This window comes from Callospermophilus lateralis, chromosome 4 (genome assembly GCF_048772815.1).
Source record: "Callospermophilus lateralis isolate mCalLat2 chromosome 4, mCalLat2.hap1, whole genome shotgun sequence".
In the NCBI taxonomy this organism is placed as follows: domain Eukaryota; kingdom Metazoa; phylum Chordata; class Mammalia; order Rodentia; family Sciuridae; genus Callospermophilus; species Callospermophilus lateralis.
In genome coordinates, this window is record NC_135308.1 from 28,241,843 (window position 1) to 28,265,963 (window position 24,121).

Here is a 24,121-nt window from a genome sequence, read left to right on the forward strand (position 1 = left end):
TAAGATTATAGGTGTGTAAGCCTGTGCCTGGCCTTATGTTAATTTTTAATATGGTACTATGTAAGGGTCCAGCCTCCTGCTTCATTTGTGTGGATATCCAGTTTTTCTAGCACCAGTAATAGAAAAGTCTGTCCATTTCCCATTAAATGTCTTTGCAGTCTTCTCAAAATACACATGACCATATATGCAAGAGTTTATTTCTGGGCTCTCTATTTTATTGCATGTGTTATATTTATGCTAGTACCACATTGCTTTGATTACTGTAGTTTTATAGTAAATTTTGAAATAAAAAAATTGAATCCTCCAACTTCCTTCCTCTTTTTCAATATCTCTTGGTAATTTAGGGTCCCTTGTTCCACCCGAATTAATAGATGCACTTTTCTATTTCAGCAAAAATAAAATGTTCTCAGGATTTTAATAGGGATTTATTAAATTGGTAGATCATTTTAGGTAGTACCGACATCTTAATATTAAGTCTTTCTATCTATAAACATTTATGTCTTCTTACTTCTTTTAACAATGTGCTGTACTTTTAGTGTAAAAGTCTTTGATTTCCTTGATTAATAATTCATTGTACATTTATTCTTTATTGTATTAGAAATTGAATTGGATTTTTAATTTCCTTTTTAGGGTCTTCAGTTTTGCACAGAAATGCAACAGTTTTTAAGTGTTAACTTTGTACTCTGCAATCTTGCTGAGTTCATTTATTGGTTTTAAGAGTTTTGGTGGAAACTTAGGGGTTTTCTACAAGATCATATCATCTCTGAATCCAGATCATTTTACTTCTTCGTTTCCAATTTGGATGCCTCTTATTTCTTTTCTTGCCTAATTGCTCTGGATAGAACTTCCAGCATTAAGTTGAATAGAAGTGGCAAAAAATGGGCATCCTTGCCTTTTCCCAGATCTTATAAGGAAGAAAAATCTTCAGTCTTTAGTCATTGAGTATGATGTTCACTGTGAACTTTTAATATATATAGTTTTCAGTATAATGAAGTAGTTTCTTTCTTGTTTTAGTTTGCTGAATGTTTTTATCATAAAAGGCTGATGATTTGTGACCATAATTCTTTGTTTTGTTTTCTTTTCCTGTGTAACAATGGACTACAAAATCGAAGTACAGAGGTGGAGGAGAGATATACCTCTTAGTGTAGAGAATCCGGGGGCCAGTAGAAGGACACGCCTCACAAGAGGGGGTGGAGAGTGTCATTAATACATCAAAATATTCTCTGAAAAATCTAGAAGAGTCCCCACAGCCTCAGAGAGGAAGGCAGAGGTCGCCTTCTCCGTGGAGTCCTCTCTACTTAAGTGTCCCAAAGAAAGAAAATGGTAGCTTTTTTTCCTTCTGTGACAGTCACTCCATAGCCCATTCAGATCATTTTCTTCCTTGTATAACTAGAGTGCTGGGGGCTAAGAGGACAGAAATTCATTTGGGTGAGTTAAAAGTCAGCATTTCCAGCAGCAGCTAAGCACCAGACTTCTGCATCCATGGCAAGACCAAATGGGCCAGGCAAGGAGACCCTCTGTGGGGAGAGGTTCCTAAGGGCCAGTCATCCTCCAGAGGCAGCACAATCAGGTCAAATATTTTGCCCCACTGGTCAGTTTCAGGGCATCCACAGAAGATAGGCCTTCAATAAAACAGCTCTGCAAGGAGACAACCAACACTCCACATGTAGGGTTGCATATGTAGAGAGCAAAAGAACTTTGGCAGTGCAGTAGGAGAGTGTAAGAGCCACAAGTGCGAGGGCCATCTGGTAGCTATAAATTCTGACCAGGTCTAAGTCAGCCAGCTTGAGTAGCCCAGCACTTGTCACCAGAATGTTCTTTGGCTTTAGGAGTTGGTAAATGATGGCATCGGCCTCAAGAAAATCTAGGCCTCTTAAAAACTGGTGCATCAGCCAAAAAGCCTGGTGGAGATGCCTTGTCTAGATAGGTCCTTAGGTCTTGGATCTACACGATCAAACACTAGGGGCACCTAAATTTCCAGGTCAGTCTAGGAAGTGGCAGAGATGCCCATCAGCCATACCATACTGGGATGTTTAAAAACCTCCAGTCACCTCAGGAAGGCCACCTCATGGAGTGTGCTCAAGTCCCCTCCAACTCCACCCCCTCTAGGGACTCTCACAGTCTTGAAAGTCACAAAGTGGGTGACTCCCACTGTGGGGATCACAGGCCTTGTACATCCCATAGGCACCAACAGTTTCAGCCACTAGCACATAAGGAGAGGCAGCCATTCTCAGATCAGAGGAGAAATGTCTTTTGGGGTCTGTTACCCATTTTTTATATTGAATGGTTTGGTTTTTCTACCATTCAGCTATGTGAGTTAATGGTGTATTTTAGGTATTACTCCTGTATTTTCTCCCATTCTGTAGCTTGCCTATTCAATTTGTTAATTGTTTCCTTTGCTGTACATAAGCTTTTCAGTAAAATATATTCGAAGTTGTCTATTTTTTTCTTTCTTGCCTATGATTTTTGGTGTCATATGCCAAAAAAATTGCCAAGATGAACATCAAAGAGGTTTTCACTTTTTCCCAAAGAATTTTATGGTTTCATGTTTTACATTTAGGACTTTAATCCAAGTCCTTAACTTTTGTATATGTTATAAGACAAGGACCCAATTTCATTTTTTGCATATGGATATCCAGTCTTCCCAACATTATTTTTGGAGAAACTTTCCTTTTCTCATTGTACATTCAAAGGTTAGTTGACTTTATATGCCTGTGTTTACTTCTGGACTCTCTATTCTGTTCCATTGGTCTTTATGTCTGTTTTTATGCCAGTAGGTATTCCATTACAGAGTTTTTAAAATTTAAATTCCCTCTTGAACTCAAGAAACAATATCACATAGTACGTTTTCTTAAAGAACCACAACAGGAATTTTTCTTTAGCCTCATTATTAGGAAAAGACATAGTTTGCCAAAGTAACTGGTTTATTCTTATCTTATGGTCACTATGAATATTTCATCAAAATGTGTTTCCTTCTTTTTCTCTGACTGCTGTGAAGCTCATTGCCAAATATTTGGCCTGGCTCTAGCCACAGTGAAATAAATTATGTATCATTAACTAGGCTTTTCCTTAGCTTCATAGTGTTTCACTTTTCTCTTTGGCCTGCTCTTAAACTGCTGCCCTCTTTCATTGTAGGTTTTTAGCCTGCATTACTATATCAGTATTTTTCTGTAAAGGCAGTGTCATCACAAAGAAAAGGGTGACTTCTTTAAAGGAAATATTCTATGAGATTATTTTTAGAAAATACAGCCTTGTTTTTGATGTGGGAAAGAATGTGAAAAGAAAAAAAAAAGAGTCCTGTGATTAAAAAAGGAGGACTGTTTTATCCCTCTTGAACATGAGCCATAACTAATCATTGTGAGTTGTTTATTGTTTGAAAAGATGTGTTGGAGGGTTGGAGGTGGCGGCTTAAAGTCAGCTGGTGCCCTAAATCACTGATCATCAATTCTGTTACCTTAGAGTACATGGGGAATGTATATGTTTAATGTATATTTTTAAAAATTTAATATGTAATATAACCTGTAACATGATTTATGGCCCAGCCTGACATTCTCTTTCTAGGTGAGAAAGAATCTCAGTTGGAACTTCTTTGGGGAGGTAGGGGCAAGACTAAAGGTTAATAGAATAGTGCCAGTTATTGTTGCGCTTCCACATTTTATAATTTTAACCAATCTAAATTCAGAATCTGGTAATAAGTGGAGCTGAAATTTATTCGCAATATTATGTTCTACCCAGCACTTATCTACCTTAAATAACTTTACTTATGTTACTATATTATCCAGTTACATATCAAAACCATAAAAATATATGACCCTGAATTTTTTATGTATCAATGTTCAGTAGGAAGAAAGGACAAAGTAATTATCTGAAATCATTTAAGCTTTTTGACAGTCCTGTCCACAGAAATAGAAATCACAAATTGCAGGCCACAAAGGTAATTTTAAATTTTCTCATAACCTTCTTAAAAGTAAATAGAAGCAGGCAAAAATAATCTTAATGATGTATTTTTATTTTACCTATCATACCCAAAATATTTAGATTTCAGCTTGAAACCAATATAAAACTGAGATACTTGTAGTCATTCTGATTATTCTACTTTTTAATACCTGGTGTGTATTTTACATTTATAGCACATCTCAATTCAGACTCTATACATGTCAAGTATTCCATAGCCATGTGAAGCTAGTGGCCACCATAGAGGACTTCACAGTTCTGGATCACTATTCTACCCCCTGCCCAGGTAGTGCATCCCCTGCCATCTCGCCATATTTCTTTTTTTCACTGATCTACACTGTTTCTTAATGCGGCCCACTTTAATTGACAACTTTGCATACTCAGATCACTGTTTTATCTTTCACCCTAATTCTGATTTAGCTACATGATTTCAATGTTTATGTATATAAGCAACTCATGTCCAGAATTTCTCAGTTCCTTGATCTTTTCAGTTCAAAGGAATTTCATATCTGTTTGGCTTCAGTTATTCTCTTTTAGGACCATACTATACACTGTTCAAATGAATTCATTTTACCCTGAAGTCTTTTACTTTGGATATGATTCTCCTGGACCACAGCCTTCCATGATTTCAACTTCATCAATCCCCAATCCTTGTTCCTCATCCACATTGAAGCCACAGTCCCTCTAGCCCTCCATTTCCTCTTGTCAGACCTTTTCTTCTGTCTGACCACATTTACTGAGCATAGATGGCTAGGTTGGAGGATGGTCTAAGGGACTGAAGTCATGCAGAACAAAAATTACCTCTAGTATAAGGGGCTTTGCAGTCTTTGTTTCCTCTTGTAGTACACCTCTAATAGACCTGTCCCATACCATGCTACTTGAAAGGTGCTCACACACATCTGTGTGCTAGGAATAGGTCTATTACTGGTACTCAGGAATGAGGTCCCTGGTCCAGGTTCTTGGCATCTCCAACAAAGAATTGAGTAATACACATAGGAGAAGCAGCCATGGCATCGATTTTTTTGAAAGTGAAAGTACAGTCTGGGAGAGCCCAGTGGGTAGAACTAGCAAAGTAGCTCAAGGGCCCATGAAGTGGAGCTTGCTTTTATTGGGTGTGCTAGTGCTCCCCCTTCTCCCCTGAGTGGATCTGGGGTTGATTGACAGCTGAATTTGACATAATTTCTTTTCTATTGTGCCTGTGCATGCCTTTCCCCCCACCCAGAGAATGCACAGAAGGAGAGCAAACTGTGATGTTAATGATATGTTAACTAGCTGGCAGCAAATTAACTTAAGGTGCCCCAGATCAAGTGGAGGCTTTCTCTTTAGTGTCTTGTATTTCCCTTGCAGTCATCTAGCTTCCCCGCTTTAACTACAAAATGTCCCAGTTTCCCCTTACAGGGGTTTCAGGTGGAGTGTTAGGTGAGGCTGAGTGACCCCAAGGGTAATACCCTACCCTGCAAATTTTCTGTTCCTTCCCCATGCTCTATCTTCTGCTTAACAGGTCCATTTAGTTTCAGACTTCATCACCACCAAATGCCTCCGATACCCTTCTTGGGTGATTCATCAGCTTCCAGGATTTGAGGTAATGTTCATCATGCTAGCTCCAGTACCAACATTTTCAATCCTTTCCTATCTCTTTAAGCTCACATATGTCTGGTCTCTGACTTGATTTCTCCAATTGTTATGGGCTTCTTTCTGCTTCTCTTACATTTTCTTCCTTGCTAATGTCTATATTACCAAACTCAGGAAATAGAAAATTGGAGATTCCTTGGAAAGCTGGAAATGGAACCACCATTTGACCTAGCTATTCCCTTTCTCAGACTATACCCAAAAGACCTAAAAAGAGCATACTACAGGGACACAGCCACATCAATGTTTATAGCAGCACAATTCACAATAGCTAGACTGTGGAACCAACCTAGATGTCCTTCAATAGATGAATGGATAAAAAAAAATGTGGCATTTATACACAATGGAATATTACTCAGCACTAAAAAATAGCAAGATCATGGCATTTGCAGGGAAATGAATGGCATTAGAGCAGATTATGCTAAGTGAAGTTAGCCAATCCCTAAAAAACAAATGCCAAATGTCTTCTCTGATATAAGGGGGGTGACTCAAAATGGGATAGGGAGGAAGAGCATGAGAAAAAGATTACCACTTATAGGGAGGAGAGGTGGGAGAGAAAAGGAGGGAGAAGGGGAATTACACAGAAGATGGAAGGAGACCCTCATCGTTATACAGAGTACATGTATGATGTTGTGAGGAGAGAAAAAAAAGAAATGTGTCACATTAGATTGGGTAGAGATATGTGATGGGAGGGGAGGGGAGGGGAAGGGAGGATAGGAAGGGCAGCAGAATAAAATAGACATTATTATTGCTGTATGTATATAGGTGATTGTATGACCAATGTGATTCTGCAACCTGTATAATCAGAAAAATGAGAAATTATGCCCCATTTGATTAAAAAAAAAGAAATTTGGGAGTTAGCCTCTAACAGCATAATCCTTTCTCCTCACCTATCTAATCACTCATTAAACTGGCAATCTTGCTTCAGAAATTTCTCCCTTGTTCTCTCTGTTCATAGTCAGTACCTTGTTCAGACTCTGACTTTTAGACTATTACAAATGGCATTAGTATTTATTGTCGTGGGTCCTGATTGCACACTACCTGCCAAGCTGCTATTATTGTATTCTGTAAATTATTGAGCTGATCATCTTTTCCTCATGCTTAAAACATTTTATCAGTTATCTATTGCCTATACTAAGGTTTCCCCATGCATTATTATAGATGAGAATGATTTTAGAAATGAAATGAACAATGATTCTCAATATGCAAAAGAAAACAAATGTAGCAAAGAGCCACACCCAAGATTAAATTTGTAAAAGTGTCCATTTGCTGCATTTTTCAGATAGACTATGCCAAAAATGCCTATGACCAATTAGAAATAAACAAGTTGTTGCTTCAGAAAGAGCAGAGAGGCAGGGATCCTGGCATCAATGAATGGAGCTACAGAAAGTTGAGATCAGGGTGCATGAACCTATTTTTTCTGAAAATAATGTAAATTTGTAGATCTTTTATATTTCTGTAATTTAAAAGAAAATGACGACTCCCTCCCAAATGGGCTGCTAGGAACTAAAGGGAACAGTGTAATTTGGATCCATGGGATGCAGATGTTGAAGCAATCCAGGCCCCGTCTTCATGAGGTCAACTGTTTTGAGCAAGGGTTGTGAGCCACATTTGTACAATGTTATATTTTAAATTTTTTTCTCAATTCTTTTTTAGTAAACATTGAAATTATTTTGTCTTCTCGTAGTCTGACATTATTTCAAGTTTTGCTTATTCTTTCAAAATATTTTTGATAAACAGCTATTTTAAATTTAGTAAAAGAGGAAAATACAGATTCTTAAAATTTAGAATGATTGTATCCCTCTGCACAATCTTTCAAACTTTTTGCCTGAATAAATTGATTTTGTTTTCATGGACTGAATTGTCAAAATGGCCTCAGTGATTGTGAAAGCAGACAACATTCAGTTTAGAGGACTTAACTTGGCATAATTACTTTTTTATCAAAATATCCAAATAAAAAATCTTTTCAAATAAGAAATTAAAGTCTAAGTATATATCCTTTAGTAACTAAAACTTAATCCATTTTCTATATTACAAGATTACAAAGATTGGATCAAATGCAAAGTTATTTCTATATTTTAAAGGTTTATATTTATGTGGCAAATTCATGTTGACTTTCTAAATAGAAATTACTCTTCCTCAATAGTTTAATTATAGTCATTGTATTTAGTTTAAGGGAAATGTTAGGAGCATGAATATATAATCATTCATGGATGAATTTTTCTTCTGAAATGTCCTTGGCAAAATTGATGGGAAAAGAGCAGGAGTAGACTCTCTGAAAGAAATAATCATTTCCACCTGAAGTTTCATTTTAAAAGTTTAATATAAAAATCCCTTAACTTAAAAGTTGTTGCTCTTAATAGCTTTAATCAGTATGTCAAATGATCCAATTTTGGAGGTTGACAAAATTTGTTGACTGATGGACCACCACTAATTTGTGAAATAAAGAACAACTCAAGATTTGCTACAAAAAGTTTGGGAAATTTTGCAAAAGCACAGAACTGAGAAAAAAGAATCAAGATCCCATATCTTCTTTCTTTTGAAGAAATACTAACAAATATTAGTAAGCAGGAAAGGTTACCATTTTCTCATGGGGAACTTTTTAGCGAGTTGATGCAGGCAGCTAGGAATAATGCCATGGCCTAGATTATTGTAGGGGAAGGACCAGTTGTGGGATTGATTTTCCCAAAGCCAGAAATCTGTGTCCAATCTCTAATCCACTTGCCCAATGTTAAGGCCATACTTTGTGCTTAATAGCCATGCACATTTTTTTTTAATGTAAAAAGAGGAGCCTAGGTATTTTTGAAGTTTGGAGTGATGATAGCTGGGTGTAATTTTGGAACGGGAAGAGCAAGGAGATCAACTTAGGGTTAATGTCAAATGGTCTTGTTAAGTAAGCAGTGAGATGATCAGGCTTGCACAGTAGTGAGCAGGAATCATGTGTAATGTTTTTCACATACAATAGTGATTTCTGCTTACATATTTTCCCTTGAGGTACTGGAACCAGTACTGTCCTGTGCATCAAGCTTCTTTGGCAGTGATAGTTTCATGAGAGCTCTCTGATGCTTCCATGCAGTTTGTAATGGTACATAAACTTGGACTTCCCAGTGATCGTCCTTGGAGTTTCCAGCTTGGTGGTCCCTACTCCAAAGAAACCAGCCACCATCTCATGAAATAGTGGTATCCTCCAGAATCAAGATGGACCTCCTGAATTCTAATAATGCTTCTAATTCAGGAGAAACAATGAGTTCTATGATTAACACTCCCAACTAAATTGAATTAAACCAGGAGGTTAGAGCCACATTCATTTTACCAGTAAGAGAAATGTAATGTTTTTGGTCTCCCAAGCTGACGAATCATGACATAAGGACTGTGTACATATTCTCCTGAGATGGAATTTACTAATGTGAGGAATTGTGCTGTTTATTATGGATTTATCCAAGAAGAAAAAATGTGCTTGACTCAATAGAACGGCTTGAAGATATGCAGGCCATCTACTTTTTTGCTTACATGAATGAATTAGATACATCTGAGAACTCAGTTGAGAAATACAATTAAAGATAAAATCTATATTAAGTTTAAGGATAAATTTATTTAAGTTAGAGAGTGACATAGAAAATTCTAAAAATGAATTTATCAATGTTCTTTTACATGCAATTGATTAAAAATTTTCTATTCAGTGCTTAAAAATTGGTTTGTCCTTTAGTGTATACTATATGGTCCATAAATCTTCATGATTTTTCAGTTCAGAAGGACTGAGTACTCAATTTTATCTTGAGTTTTGCTTCTTTATTTTAATAAATTTTATAAAAGGATATGTGGTGTTATCTCAAAGAAAAAGAATTTAACTGAAAGTATCCACTATGCCTTATGTTTAAGAGAAACCACTGAACCACTAAATTTTTAAAGCAGATACATTTTTTTCTTTGTTTTTGTACCAGTGATTGAACCCAGAGATGATTAACCACCACTGAACCACATCCATCTCCTTTTTTTGTTGTTGTTATTACTTTTTATCTTATGACAGGTTTTGTTAAGTTGCTTAGGACCTTGCTAAGTTGTTGAGACTTGCTTTGAACTTGTGATCCTTCTGTCTCAACTTCTCTAGTCACTGGGATAACAGGTGTGCACCACCAAGGCTGCCTTAGATATAGTTTTAATATTGGCCTCTAATGGTCTTTGCAACTGGAAACATTACATACCTGCCATCAATACCCATGCTATGTGATAATGCAAACAAAATAAATGAATGCAATGTATATGCCTTTTAAATTACTATTATATTTTACTTTTCTTATTTCTGTATGTAAATATATAAAAAGTTACTGCAGGTAATCCTAAGGATGTGTTTTTTTGTTTGTTTGTTTGTTTGTTTGTTTTAATCTAGCAGCTCTTAAAGAAATCTGAGCCATTTTCTGCTGAACCATGATCAATCAAGTGGTATTAGGGGTTCAGGATCTCTCTGTTTTGTGTTCAGTTAAGTCACTTCCTACACTGTAGCAACCATAACACAAAGGAGAAGTTAAAATTCCTTGTTGCCTTTGCTCCTAGTGTTAGTAAAGCAAAGAAAAAGTGGAATTCTCTGAAACTGTCCCTGAAACATCTCAGATAAATTCTATATTAAAGATTAAGTAAAAAGGGCTAATCTTATTTTTTAGGCTTACCTGTCTCTTTCCTTGACCTCTTTACTTCCCATTTTGACTGAATGCCATTAACACTCACAAGACACACCATCTTAGCGACAAGTCCATTCCTATTTATCTAGAGGAATTATCACAAGACAATAAGATGAGATGGAAATGTAAAAAAATGCATACAGAATAAAATAGTAAGCATAATGTTTTCTTAATGATTATTGACTTTAATGGTGTTTAAGAACTAACTTAATGTTCTGTGATTTATCTTTGTTTTTCCAAGTTACATCATCTTAAGTTTCATGATTTTTTGGTCAAGTGAATACCATAAGAAAAAAAAAAGCTTATCTATTCCTTTAAGGATAAATTAAGACACAAAAAGCTGTTAACCAGTGATCGTGGGCAATGCAAATGTGCTTTTATAAAATTTTAATATAGAGACGTTTAATTTTGCTATGTCAAAACATTGCTTTATTTAGCATAATGATGTTTTTAATAGTGTTCTGAAAATTGTCAAGTGATACTTAAGGTGAGTTATTTCTATCAATATAAGTAATAGGCAACAATATCTTATCTTTAAAAAGCTGAATTCATTGAAATCCAGGTTGAGACAGCAGAGCAAAATAATTTTAAAACCTGAGGTTTGAATTCCAACTCTGCGACTTGCCAACTGATGAAGAATAGACATGTTACTTAGCTTTTTTGTGCTTCACTTGTCTTATCTATAAATAATGAATAAATATCATAGAACTAAATCTTAGTTAGTTATGAATTAATACTGCAAAATACTTAATACATTGCCTGGCACACAGCTTTGTAAGTGACAAATAAAACTTTAAAAAATTCAACTACAAGATGTCCAGAAATCAACTAAGTGGTGCACTTAAATCTTACTGACTCTAGTTTACTCCTAATTCCACCTGAAGTGATGTGGTTATAATCAGAACAGTGTTCAGAGTGAATTAATCCAAAGTTCTGAGTTGAAGCAATGAGGGATGGGTGAGCAATTTGGGACAAATGAGCTGATCAGTGGGAAATTTGCAATCAGGATAAGATACACTATCACTAAAGCAACACCATTTAAAACTAAGTAAGGGGAAGAGTGTTAAGAAATTTATAAAGTAGTCTTAGGACTATAACAGCATGGCTACAACTGATATCTCCTTGTCTGGGGTAACAGAACAGGTAGCTTCCCATTACAGCTCCGTGGCGGCTGCCATATGTGAATCCTTAAAACCACTTTGGCTATTAAAATTTAACAGCTCAGTGCAATAGCTCCTCATTCCTAGCATTGCCTATGTAGACTTAAAGCCCACACCCCTGTGAATCGGACACTACTCCCACTATCAGGTGTTCCTGGCAGGGACCTAGGGGATGAGGTAAAATTTGAGAAGAATCCCCAGGTTCCTTGGATTAGGGTCTTGGCCTTTGCCTGTTTTTCATCACTAATGACACCTCTATTCCAAGGAGATTGTCAATAAATAACTATATTGCTTTTGCCAGAACTTTGTCAAAACAATGAGTTTTGTGGTAATTATGTTTGAGAATACTTGGAAATAAAATAGGAGTGCTGATAGGAGCAATATCTGGAATAGACCACAAATACGCTTGTATGCTGGAAAAATCACTGGCAAGTAATTTTGGCAGTCAGTTTGATAAATATTTGCTAAGTTACTATACAAATAATTTGATTTTCTAAGGGTCACAGAAAGCTCACATGGGAATGTACTGTAGGAGAAAATGGATAATTGATAAAGAAAATATAATTCATTAAAATGATCATCCACAAAAATAATGGTGCTGACTTAGCAAGACAGAGCTATATTTACTCCACAAACAAGAGTCTTACTTCTTTATAAGAATTTCATTCTCTAGTAATATAGTCCTAAATCAGAATTTGGTTTGAAAGTAACAAGATTTTACTCAGAAATTGAGTGCTTTGAATTACGTTGGCAAAATCAATTAATTACTATTAATAATAACACTGTTTAAAAGTTGCCACAATTTTTTATCACATTGTTCACATTGCTATTTTAGATGTCTGTTCCTTAAAATAAGGAGTTCTTTTTATTCGATGCAGAACTAATAATTTCAAATTAAATTAAGCTACTAGTATATTCATTCTTTGTTCTCAAAATTCAGAATTCTGATATTTATTACAATTCAATTTTTCAGTTTCACTCCATAATGCCAAATAGATGAACAGATAAACATGGTGTGGGCATGACTAGGAGGCAGTCTGTGTTGGATTCACGACAAATCCAAAACCGGAACAAAATCCCTGCCTTCCACAGCTGATGTCATGGAAGGAATGAAGAGAACATCAGTTCTGTTTCCTATGTCCCTGTACTAACTTCGGATACCAACTACCTTGAGTTGGATCAAAATTCAAAGGTTCAGGACACGCTCCTCTGCAAGACAGCCTTTTGACTTCATGATCCAGCTGCAAGTTTGATGTTCCCCAAGCCACCCTTGTTTCTGACCAGCTGGTAAAAATTTGGGAGGTCCCAATATCCATTCACTTTTGATTTTCTGGAATGACTCACCAAAACTTAGGAAATTAATGTATGTATGATTACAGTTTTATTATGAAAAGGAAATCAGAATTCCACAAAGGGAGAGATTCACATGGTGAGATTGGAGAGGTGCCCAAACAAAGCCATCGACCTCTCCTGTGAAATTCTGGTTGTATTATCTCCTCTGGAGACCTCAATAAGTGATAGTGCTCAGGAGTACTGACAACAAGGGAGGGTCATCTGAGCTGCAGTGTCCATAGATTTTGTTGGGACTCCATTGCCGCCCACGTCCTATGCAGGCCATGGAAACAGGGTCCCTCTGTGTGGTGTAGCCTGGCAGCGAAACAAGGAAGTAATGTTTTTGCAAAGTGAGGGTAGGATGGCTCTTGAACCTCAAGGGTCAAGCCGCCACACTGGGAAGAAGAGAGAGCCCCATAACTCTCCATACCTTTATTAATAGGAGGATTAACAAAGGATTTTTGATAGAATATTCTTCACTAATTAAGGCAGGGGGTGGGCTGTCCAAGCCCTAGTGGGTAATGCCCCTGTCAGAGCTATGATAAAGCAGACTTCTTGGCTGAGTGAAGGCCATGTGCATCCCACCATCAAGTGGGAGGGGCCACAAAACGGTGTGCAATGCCAGACCAAAACCTCCTTGGCTCAAGGCTGAGAGAAGATCCTCTGTAGCTCAGGGGTGGCCCCACACACTCCATTACAGAGGCACAGTTGATTGAATGGTTTGCCATGCTCCTCAATCTCTATTTTCTCACCCTCCCTGTTGATTAGGTTGATATCATGCATTCAAAACTCCATCCCATAATTACATGGTTGGTCCTTCAGGTAATCTGTCCTTATTCATCTCTTAAAACAAATTACCTAGGGGCTTACCATGTGTCACCTTGGTAGCATAAGTTATCAGGGGTAATCTAGGAACCTACCATATATAACAAGGACATTCCTATCACTTAGGAATTAATTCCAAAGATTTAAAGGCTATCTCCCAGGACTGGGAACAAAGACCAGTCAGATTCTTTATTATTCAGTTCTAACCAATTATAGGTCCCTGCATTCCAGAAAAAAAAAAAAAAAACAGGTTTAGTATTTGTCTTATTTATCTTAACAATTTCAGTTAATTGAGTATAACCCCCTCTTTCTGACTTCTGCCTCCTTTTCTAGTGATGTGTAACTTCCTTCCTTCCTCTAAGACTCTGAAACTAAGGAGAGAACTAGACAATACAATAGAAGACACTTAAGAAAAGTTTCACAAAGTAGGTATATTCTTAGTGCTCCACTTCTGTCTCTCAGTTAAGCCATTATAACAGCCATATGAGAATAGCACTGTTGCTATCCCTGTATTAGTTAAGATAAGATTTCCTGCATGCGAAAATAAAAAATAAAATTAAAGCAAAAACAATAGCAAGAACAAACAGGTTTTTTAAATGCATAAGGGTGTATTTTTTTCACATAGAAAAGTTGCAGAAGTAGCTAGTCTATGACTGGGATAGAGAATACCTTCACAATGTAGAGAAAATATTCTTCCTCTGTTGCTGTTCTTCCATTCATTGTTTCACAATACAGACTGATATGACTTGTTTTTTGAAAGCTTACCTCTTACTTTCATGATAGATAATGAAATCAAGATGCATAGATAATGAAAGTAACTCTTGAAGAACTGCATTAATCCTTTTATGAGGGCAGATTTTTCTCATGATCCTGAATGCCTCTTAAAAGTCTCACCACCTCTCAACATTGTTACTTTGGGAAACAAGTCTCAACATCAGTTTTGATGAGGATGAATCATATTCAAATCATATTTCGCCAGGCTCCAAAAAAAAGTACATATATACCCTTACATTTAAAAAGAAGAAAGATTGTAAATCAATATCCTAAGCTTCTACCTTGAGAAACTACAAAAGGTGGAACAAACTAAGGTCAGAGTAAACAGAAGGAAGGAATTACATAGATTACACAAAGATAAATAGGATAGAAAAACAATAGAGAAAAATCAACTAAGCCAAAAGTTAGTTCATTGAATGTTGAATAAAATTGAAAAAATTTAGTTATACCTAGGAAAAAAGAGAGAAGATACAAATTACTAAACCACAGGGAAGATACCAAAGTCTGACAAGATATCACAAGACTAATATCCTATACAAACACAGTTGCCAAAAGTGCTCAACAAAATACTAGCAAACTTAAACTAGCAGCCTATTAATAGTTATGTACATGTTATATACCAACTGGAACTTATCTCCCTGAATATAAAGGTTGTTCTGAGAAAGAAAATCAGTGTAATATGCCATACTAATAGAATGAAGGGAAAAACCATGGACTTCTCAATAGATATGCACACAAAATGTTGATAAAATCCAATGTCTCTTATGATAAAAAAAATTGATAAACAAAGTGTAGAGACATTTTCTTCAACCTTATAAGAGATAGCTATGAAAATCCCACAACTAACTATATATTTAATGTTGAGACTGAAAACCTACCCCTATGATTAGGCACATTACAACAATGGCCATGCTAGCCACTTATATTCAACATTGTACTTAAGGTTTTAACCAGGATAATTAAGTAAGTAAAAAGTAAAATAAAAGACAGGAAAGAAGTTAATCTACCTCTACATCTAGATAACATGACCTTATATATAGAAAATCCTAAAGAGTACACACACACACACACACACACACACACACACAGAACTAAGAAACAGGTTCAATGAAGTTGCAGGATACAAACTCACTATACATAATTCAATACATTTCTGAATGCTAGCAATTAACAACTAGAAAATGAACTTAAAAAAATTCCATTTATAATGATATTAAAAATAATAACACACTTAGGGATAAATTTAAACAAGAAAGTACATATTTGTGTATTGAAATTATAAAACATAGTTGAAAGAAATTAAAGTGATATAAAAATAAAAAGAAATATTGTTAAGATAACAATAGCCCTTGAGTTAATCTACAGATTCAATGCAGTCTCTATTAAAATTTCAACATTATTTTTATAGAAAAATATAATAAAAAAATTGATCTTAGAATTTGTATGGAATTTCAAGTGACTGTGAAAAGCCAAAATAATCTTGTAAAGAGCACAGAGGAAGAACTCACACTTTTTGGTTGGAAGACATATTATAAAGAACATTGATAATTACAGGAGCTGAAGGGTGGACAAACTCAAATATCAAGTGATAAATGGATTTTTTAAAAGTGTGGTATATCTACACAATGAGATACTATTTAGGTATTAAAAGGAATAAAGTACTCAGGAGTGCTAAAACATGGATGAACATTGAAAACTTTTACTTATTATGCTAACTAAAAGAAACCAAGTACAAAAGGTCTCAAAATGTGTGATTTAGTTTTTATGATATATTCAAAATAGACAAATCTGGAGATAGGCAAATGCAGAAAACAGGCAAATCCAAAGTGGTTCTCAAAAGCTGAGAAGAGGGGAAATGGAAAAATGACTGCTTGATAGGGATGTGGCTGATGTTTGGAGTGACAGAAATTACAAGGAAATAGATGGTGGTACATTTTGAACATACTATCAACCTTTGAAATGATATACTTTAAATTGGATTAACATGGTGAATTTAAGTTATGTGAACTTTATTTTACTTTTTAAAATTTTGCTGTGAAGAAAGATCTTTGCTTCAGGTATTTTATCTCCCTCCTCACTCCAAAGCCCTCACCGTCTTCTCTCTTCAAACTTTTAAATTTCCCTAAAAATAACAAGTGAGAAAAAACAACAACAACAAAAAAAAACAGCTTTTCCAAATATCACAGTCAAAAATTTCAGAAATGAGAGCTTTGTGTTTTGCTTTAAATGGGTTTAGGATATATTATGAAGATGAACAAAATTTGAATAATTCTGAATAAATTACTTTAACAGAGTGAACTTCTTGCTGTTTAAATGCAGAGAAAATAATAAACTTCTAAATTTGGATCCATTTAAGCTTTTCTTTCTAAAGGTTGCCAGACTAATCATTTCTGTGCTGTAACTTCCTCAAGACTGCTTTCTTATGGTGGAAGATTTGTTTTTCCTCCTTTTTCTGATCAAAGCACTCCACTCAACAACATTCACAAAATGAGTGAGCCTGTGCCTTTTCCAGAACACCTTCCTCTGGAATGTCATGGGATCTTGTCATCCTCTAGTGGCTGTCTTCAAAGCTGCATTCCAGATAGAGGACCACTTGAGTTTAGCCAACAGTACTGCCTTGCAGTTTAACCGCAATACTCTGAGCAGTTTGTATTTGAGGGCTTCCTGGTGATGGATCATCTTTGAGGCTCATGAGATGGCTGCCTTAGCTCTCTTCTAATGAAATCAATGAGTCTGTTGGTCTTTCAGTTTTCTCTTTTATGTCTTTATTCTCTATGAGACCTCTAATATACCAAAAGACCGAGAGAATATTGCTTTTTAATTTTTTTTCCTATTGAGCAATAACTGTCATTATTTGAGATGGGTGTCTATCAATATTATAGCCTCATAATATGTTTTCTCAATAAGGATAATCATAATTAAAACTATTTCAGTCACCCTATATATTATATTAAAACTTATTCTCTTCTAACCACCTAGCCACAGTAGTTTCTTTTAGCCCACGTGCAGCCTTCTCAAAAAGCTTGAGGGCTCTTAATCCCACAAATATACAACAAGAAGTCAAGAAATAGCTTATATTTTATAAAATTTTGAACTTGGACTTACATTTTGTCACTGATTAAAAGAAGAAGACAAAAATGGGGGAGGAGGAGGAGGAGGAAGAAATGTAGCTTCCTTTAAAATTCATTTTATGAAATGGAAATATCCTGTTTTGGTTTAAAATTTAATTTATGAGGTGGTAAAACAAATAATATAAGTGTCATATGAATGTGTAGAAATAGCATATACTATTAGGCAATTAATGAGCTCTTTTAAAAATAAATTTGTTTTTAAATTAAATGTTCTCTTTTGGAACTAGTTTAATACCATCTTAATAATTGAAGTAGATGAATCCCAGAATACTGCTGAAAATATCTAGAGGCTAGGATTTTGCTTAATATTAACTATGTCAGTAATAAAAATATAATCTTTTAAATATTCTCAGTGTGTCTAACTTAAATAAGGTGTACTGCATAGTTATTTCTAATATTTAATACTTACTACTGTGGTTATGGACACCACAGTAAACAATTATACGCAATCTCAGAGAGAGCAAGATGTATACATGCTGTAGTAAATAATATTCTATTGTTTCACTGGCTCTTTGTTAAATGCCACACTCACAATTATATACCTATGAATTATATAAATTGTCCCTGGTCTAAATTTTTCATTCTTTCTGTACTTTGTGGTCTTGGTAGCCTGGGGCTACCATGATAGAAGAATTACTTCCTTGAAGGGCAGTTAGGTCGAAGAATAAATATAATGTAATTGTGTAAGTGTATATGAATTTTCACTTGGTTTTGATTATCAATTTTGCTATCCAAGATATTTGAGTTGGACTGTATTATGGTAAAAATATGTACAAATAGTCTAATTTTTTTTAGTTGTTGATTGACTTTTGTTTATTTACTTCTATGTGGTGCTGAGAATCGATCCCAGTGCCTCACACAGGCTAGGCAAGCACTCTACCAACTAAGCCACAACCCCAGCCCACAAATAGTCTTTTATATCAATATATTTATAAGTATTTGATTACTTTCTTTGGTGTTTCTCCACTGATAAATCCCTATAATTTGTAGTTGACTTAACTGACATTATTTTCTAAATATTCCTGTAATATTGAAGAGTGATTTCTATGTGTTTTATTTTTGGCAATAAGTTGAGCTAGTGATGAGACTGTCCACTATTTAAGAATATCTGACATGTGTTTTTATTCTTTGTATTGCCCACAATAGGCAGTATTTGCTGAACTGAAGTTACACCTTGTATAACCACTAGATAAAATATTTTGTTTGAAATAAACAGATTTTCATATGTTAGAACTGGTTAAAACTGTATTCAAAACAGAACTTTATCTTTGTGTTACAATGAGTTACACAGTTTGCTTTTTAAAGTCTATATTAATGAACCAAGACTCTGCATTATGTCGCAGCTGGGCACTGAAACTCCTTTAAGTTCCCACACTGCTAATTCCCTGACTGGCCTCCCTAGGAAGGGATATTCTTTTAAGTCTGATGCTGTGCTGTAAACATGCTCCTGTTTATTCCAGCTAATGAGGAACAGGCTGTCTGGAGATGTGTCTCTGAAGGAAATGCTGAGCAAATCCTTAGAAAACGAAGCTCTCCAGATTGATTAGAAAGATAACTTTTGGTAACACGTTGTAAGCAAAATTATAATATCAAACTCAAAAAAAGGCAGATAAGATGTAAAACTTGCTTGGCTGCATTAACTTAGCTTGGGAGATGGCAAGTAAAGATGCTGAGATTTTCACTATCTGCCTCCCCCCTTCCCATACAGTTGTGTTTTTGTTTCTCCCCACTCCCAACTCTAAATTTTGCTCTCCTGCTGGGAATCCTTTTCTGTGCCTTGTTATCTCTCCTTGGGATCAGCCAGGCTGTCTCTTCCTTTTTTCTTCTGTTATAAGGTGTCTAATAGTTTATAGCCTTTTAATCTTATGGCTCTTCCTGTAGACAGTTTCAAATGGCTTCTGCAGCTGCTTTAGATCCTTTAATTTGAAAAGCTACTAACTTTTAAATCATAGGCTTTATTATTGAAAAGTTTTCTAAGGCTATGCCTTATTGAGCATTGATTTTGTCCTTGGATAATACTTTTATTCAAAATGTAAATTATGTCACTTATTCATTTAATCTAAAATGAATGGCCAATGATGAACAAGACAAGTCTTATTTTTCTGTGGCTTCTAATCAAATTTTAAATCTCTTGAATCTCTCTTCTCTATATTTGTCAACTCCTTGAAAAGACATGAACTACTTATTGGTCAATAACTTATATATAAATGCAAGTAGAACTTTCATTCCCCTTACTCACTTGGAGGATACTGTCAAATTTATCTCCATTGTTGATTTCTTTCCATCATGAAGCACCCCTGAATCTCCAATTGCTTTCCTGATGCTACTGAAAGATCTCTACTGTCTGTGACCCCTCATTAATCATATAATACTCCTTCAAGAAACATTTATGTGTTTTGGTTTACTATGGGAAGATAGGGAGTTCCACTTCAAACTTTATTCACCAATATTATTAGGTTATTTCCACTAGTAAAAAATGTCATAGGCATGATAAAAATTTTTCACTATTTTATTATTTTTTCCATATGATAGCTGAAGAATATATGAATTTTGACAATATTACACATGATATTTAGGGTTGTAGGTCCTAAAAAGAACTGAGTTTGGAAAATAACATGGTCATTTCCCTGGAGGAATAAATACTTCCACTAGTACTATTACAGTGTCACGTTTTCATCCCTCTGTAGCTTCTATTGCTTCCAATATAATGGCAGAAGAGAATCAAGCCTCTTATTGTGAAAACCTTTTTTATACTTTTTTCATTTACACTTCAAAACTGCAAAAAGATGCAGCAGATAATACCAATGATATTTCAATAGAGATTCTAAGTAGTTAAATAAATTATTTGATCAAGTTTACTAAGTTAGTGGCAAAAATTTTCTAGTTTCTATGTTTGTGATCTATAAATTGCCAGTGGGTCCAAATATAGGGGCCATGGACCATCAGGGCTCTATAGGCTTATTTCAAAAGGCTCACATACATACATATACACCAATAGCACAATTAAATTTTTGTTAACATTTTCACTATGATAAAGTTCAAATTTATTTTTTAAATGTAATTGGATTCAGAATAAATTTTGTCATTATGAATCTTTAAAGCAATTATTACTGAAGAAAAAAATTACAATCGTAGTATCTGGATTCTTTTTTAATATTAAAAAGGGATTTTTATACCAAAAAGTGTTGGAAAACACTGTATTAAAAAATCATGATTGAGGTCTCTGGGCCACAAATAAAGCTGAGAGGAAAAGGACTCTAATGTAACAATTAGCCTTGATGACAGATAATAAAGCTTCTTTTGCTTTCTTTCTAATCTTTCTTGTAGCTTTTGGTTCCATCCATTGCACTCCCATTTAGTCTATCTTCCCTCTCTGATGAAAACAAACAAAATACTCAATCACCTACTTAAAATGATCATTGTATTCATTGTTTGCCTTACCTAAGTCCTTGAAAATGCTCATTTTGCTCCATTAACTAAATCCTTGGTGAAATTTCTACACCAACCTATTTTTGTGCCCTATATTTCTCTATAAAAATAAAACATTGATACCAAAGTGAATAATTCTCCTGGCAACTGTGCCTTCATTAAGAACTGTAAATTGGTAATTGTTACATTTTTCCATCTCTAAAAATTCTCAAAACTTGAAAAGATAATAATATAAAATGGTAATACTTTGTCAAATATGGCTAATGTTCATATATACCCAACACCCGTGAGATCTATGTGAAGCGTTCCAAAGGAACAGAGATTTTACATTACTTGAAAATTATCATGATAAACTGCCTCACTTTCACAGATATTGGTAGAGACACAAGATTCCTGGTTTGGAGACAAATGTGTTACCCTGATCAAATCAGTAGCTAGTATATCATTGTTTTCTTATATATAAACTTTTTAATAACAATTTTTGTTGAATGTCTATCTTGCCTATTTTCTAAACCCCTTATAAATATCAACCTATTTTATTCTTACATCAGAAATGTAAGGTAATAGCATGTTGTGTGTGGCAGATAAATTTGAGCTTCAAAAATAGTAAAGATTCCAATATTACAAATTTGATGAATTGCAATTCATGATCCAACATTAGGCCTGACAAATCTCATATGCATACATTTTTTTTCAAAAGTAACACATTAAATTTGTACACTTGTGAGGTTTATATATGAAGTTAATATGAAGTTAAGAGACTTAGATCATTCTAGAATATAAGAATTCATTTTTCCATTTCAAAGTAGTATCTGCTCTTTGAATGTTAGGGACTCTGTCTTATGTTCACCTTTGCATCTCAAGCACTAATGAAATATCTAGCGTAAGTTAAATGCCCAGTAATGGCTTTTGAATTCCTTCCTCATGCTGTCTACTTTTCCTACATTTGGTGGATCAAAATATACTGTTGATTATTTATCAAAAATGCCTTTCAAATTTGACCTTTTTCTCTTTATTGGCACTGCATTTATATAAGCTATTATACGTACTGAATCCTGTCCTCTCAAAATTCTTACAGCCACATCCCCAATGTGAGTGTACATTGAAGAGATAATTTATAGGCAAATAACTGAGAGTGTGGTATTCAATACAAAGTTGATAGAATATCTTTTAGAATAATGTCGCTTTTTCTGGGTTTAAACCTAACTATTTACTATAATACATATCTCTGTGCCACAGTAGTAATACAGAACTACTCAATGTCATATCCTTATTCCATAGTAGTTGAGTATAAAATATTAGGTCATCAGAATAGGGTCCTCTTCTAATATTACAGATGTCCTTATAAGAAGAATAATAAACACCAAGAATGCATGCATAGAGAAAAGCTCATGTGAGGGCACAGCAAGATGGCCATCCATAGGCCTAGGAAAGAAACCAAATTTGCTGACACCTTGATATTGAACTTCCCACTTCTAGAAGTGTAAGGAAATAAATTTCTGTTATATTAGTCACTAAGTCACTAAGTCTGTGGTACAGACAGATGGATATAACACCCTTGAGTTACAATGAGGTTATATCCAGATAAATCCATTGTAAATTGAAAATACCATAAAGAGAACATGACTTTAATACAACTAACCACCTACCACCACACAGTACACTGTAGAGTGTTGGTTGTTCACTCTCATGATCACATGGCTCACTGGGGGCTGAGGCTGGCTGCAGTCACCCAGCATCTTGAGAGTATCATATCACATATGGCTAACCAGGAAAAGATCAAAATTCAAACACTGAAATATGGTTTCCACTGAATGTACACCATTTTCACACCAACATGAAGTCAAAAGATCATGAACTGAACCATTCTAAGTCAAGGACAGAGGTATTCTTTTGAAGTAGGACTAGTTAGTTAATATAATCCTCAGAATTTGTCTTCTAAGAAATTGAAACCATTTCCTAATCTTTCTATTCTTCCTAGCTTCTTATTAGGTGGGAACCTCTATTTTTTTTCATTTAATTGGGGTAACTTCTGATCAAGGAACACAGTTACCTCATTTGCAGGAGGCGGCTCAGGTCATTCAAAAAAAAATTGGTTGTGGGAGCGGTCACAGTTCCTTAGATTGGTTTTCAAATCAATTTCTTCCTATGTCTTTTATATAATGTCTTTTATATAATATCATGGACACGGAAATTATATTTATTATATTTTAACAGCATTTTTATAAAATTGTCTCTCATTATTTGATCCTTAAAACGAATCTGTAAGAAATATCACATAGAACCCTCCAATTCATACTTGAAGAAATAGATTTAGAATCTGACAGACACCAAGTGGCAAAAACAGCATAGAATGTAATACTTCAGACTCAAAGCTCATTGGCCTTTCCACTCTATCATATTTAAAGATGACACAACAGATTATATTCATTTGTTCTGCACAGTGGAGTTGCAGCAAACATATATTTAATTTATTTGAATTAAGTTGCAAGAGAAAGCCCATGGTAGATATCATTTAAATTAAACATAGACTATTGTGTCAGACATCTTACTGAATAAGCACAGACCCCAGGCAATGGAGTCAATCAAGCTTGAAAGAGTAATTTAGGTTCAGTGAATCTTTTGAACAAAAATGATTCATTTCAAGGGGTCTCAAGCATTGAGAAAGAAGTAAAAATATGTTGTTCAACCCTAAGTTGATAATAGAGAAACTGAATAAATTAATATTGAGGAATATAGACAATCTTTGCTTAAGGGAACAATACTATATTCTAACAATCTTTCCTAATCTTTGAAAATTAATCTTGGAAAAATTAATAAATTGGCTTTCGAGCTTCTGTATCTATTTCTTTTGAGTGTGATTGTGTGAAAAGCACACACAGCTTTTCCAGTGTTTAATCACCTCCTGTTGAACCAAAATCCTTCAAGTAGGCAATTTCTCAACCTATAAATCCAAGGAGTAGCTATTGGCTCCATGTTAACTACAAAGACATAAATATCTCAGATAGGATGCTGGAATTCCTCTAGACAGCTTCTTTACAATAAACAATAAGTGTTCCCAAAAGAAAAATGTCCATGTAATATTTTTTCTTACTGATATTCTCTTTGTCACTGGAAAATGGCTGCTCCTGCATAGTACCTATCTACACTACAATCTGGAAAGTAATGTTGTGAATTTATACACGCATAGGAAGAACATACTAAGAGCATA

General features: G+C 34.9%; 1 pseudogene; it reads right to left on the reverse strand.

Annotated features, from left to right (window-relative positions):
• Positions 1 to 1,420: 1,420 nt before the first annotated feature.
• Positions 1,421 to 2,228, reverse strand: LOC143398187 (cyclin-dependent kinase 4 pseudogene; annotated as a pseudogene).
• Positions 2,229 to 24,121: the final 21,893 nt, after the last annotated feature.